General features: G+C 38.0%; 1 pseudogene; it reads right to left on the minus strand.

Annotated features, from left to right (window-relative positions):
- Window positions 1–1,098: 1,098 nt before the first annotated feature.
- Window positions 1,099–1,467, minus strand: LOC119509068 (annotated as a pseudogene).
- Window positions 1,468–1,796: the final 329 nt, after the last annotated feature.

Consider the following 1,796-nt stretch of genomic DNA (forward strand, 5'->3'; position numbering starts at 1 on the left):
AAGTAAAAAAGAACACTGGGTGCCTTTGTTTGTTTGTTTGTTTGTTTTCCTTTGGGGGAGACTCTTAAGCACAATTATAAGTAGGCTTAGCCTCTCCTTTGCAGTAACAGGCCTCATAAGGACAAGCCCCAAGACCAAGGGCTCATCCTTCTAAATTGTTAGTCCTCAATGTTTGTAAGAATATCAGTAATAACCCAGGTGGGGAAATCCAACATTTGTCTTTTTCCCCGGTTTCTTGGGGGGCCCTGCAAATATATTTTTATTCTCTGTCCAAATTACTTTGGGATGTGTTGCTATTTCATACTAATCTGTACAAACCTACCAGATCTCATTTCCCATTCAAAGTTCCATGTAATTATGGTGTTTGAATAAACTGACCATACAAGTTAATTAGTGTGCTGCAGAAAATATAGATCCTGCACCAAATAAACATCTCTTCCCTTGGTCTCACACAACAGTTGAAGTTTTAAAACACGGTAACGTCCTTTACCCTTTGGCCTGATTTGCCTTAGTCCTAACAAGATCTGCTTCATCCATATCTCCAGTTGAAGTCTGAACTCTTTTCCAGCTTTTTTAACAGTTGTTGTGTGAGGTAATACTGACATTCATAGCTGCCAAGCTCTAGCTCTGAGTTTCAGGTGTCACACATATACCCAAAGTTCCAGAGACCAGCCAGGTTATACACAAAGAGCTCAGCATCTCAGAATTTAGAGATAACCATTACAACTCAGGAATAGATGTGACTGCAGTAAGAGCTTATCATCTAGGGACCATTACAATAAGCATTCCCCTGATGAGCTGTGCTCTAAGATTCAATTCTCAGAGTTTACACATTGCAGTTAGTTCATATTAGTGAGGAGCAATGATATTTTAAAGACTTAGGAGGTCACTGTTTTAATACAAACTAGCTTGAAAATCGTCTCTGTTTAATGTTTTCAATTGTCATGTGGCCCTAAACCAAAGAACCAAATAATTTCAAAGGATACTATTTAGGCAAAAATTCTCATGTGTCAGCACTTTCAACGTTGTGCTCATTAAATTACCGTGTAAAAACAACTATAAACAAAATGCACTGTTTTCATTAACAGCACAACTGTATTACAGTAAACCAAGTTTAGATTCAGCCATCAAGTGTGGTTTTCCAATTACTTAACTTTGTGATGGGTCATTAAGAATATCGTCAAGTCCAACAGACTCATCGTTACTCTTCAAAATATCCAGTGAAAAGTTTGGGCTTGAAAGAAATGGAAGCCACTGGGCCTGCTGCTCTGCCTTGAATTCCATCTGTAATTTTTGTGGAACTGGAAATTCTTTTCTGATAATTCAAGAGTATGAATGGACAAAAGTTGATTTTTCACACAAGGAAATCCTTTCCAAAGAAGATCTTGACTTTCAAAAGGGCCACTTGCTGAATACTGTATCTGGAATACTGTCCTTCAGCTGAGATCCACGTCCTCTGACATTCATTTTCAGCCCGCTGTCCACACCACTTCTCAACCCCACGACCATCAGCAGCTCGCTATAGAGTCTTGTCGGGATATTTTGGGGTCCCAAGAATTATATGTAGCTAAGTGTCACTCATGCCTTAAAGCATAACGTACTAAAATATGAATGAATATGGATAATATGTTACCCAAAAGAGGACAAAACAAGAGCTCAAGAACGAGAAAGTCATGGTGGGGAATGATTGGTGGGAATTATTAAAATAATTAGTCAGATAGAGATAATAGAGGTAAAAAGTGATTGTAAAACATGATTATTCTTTAAAAGTTTGATGATATTATCAGAAGAAAGGG

This window comes from Choloepus didactylus, chromosome 14 (genome assembly GCF_015220235.1).
Source record: "Choloepus didactylus isolate mChoDid1 chromosome 14, mChoDid1.pri, whole genome shotgun sequence".
NCBI lineage: Eukaryota > Metazoa > Chordata > Mammalia > Pilosa > Megalonychidae > Choloepus > Choloepus didactylus.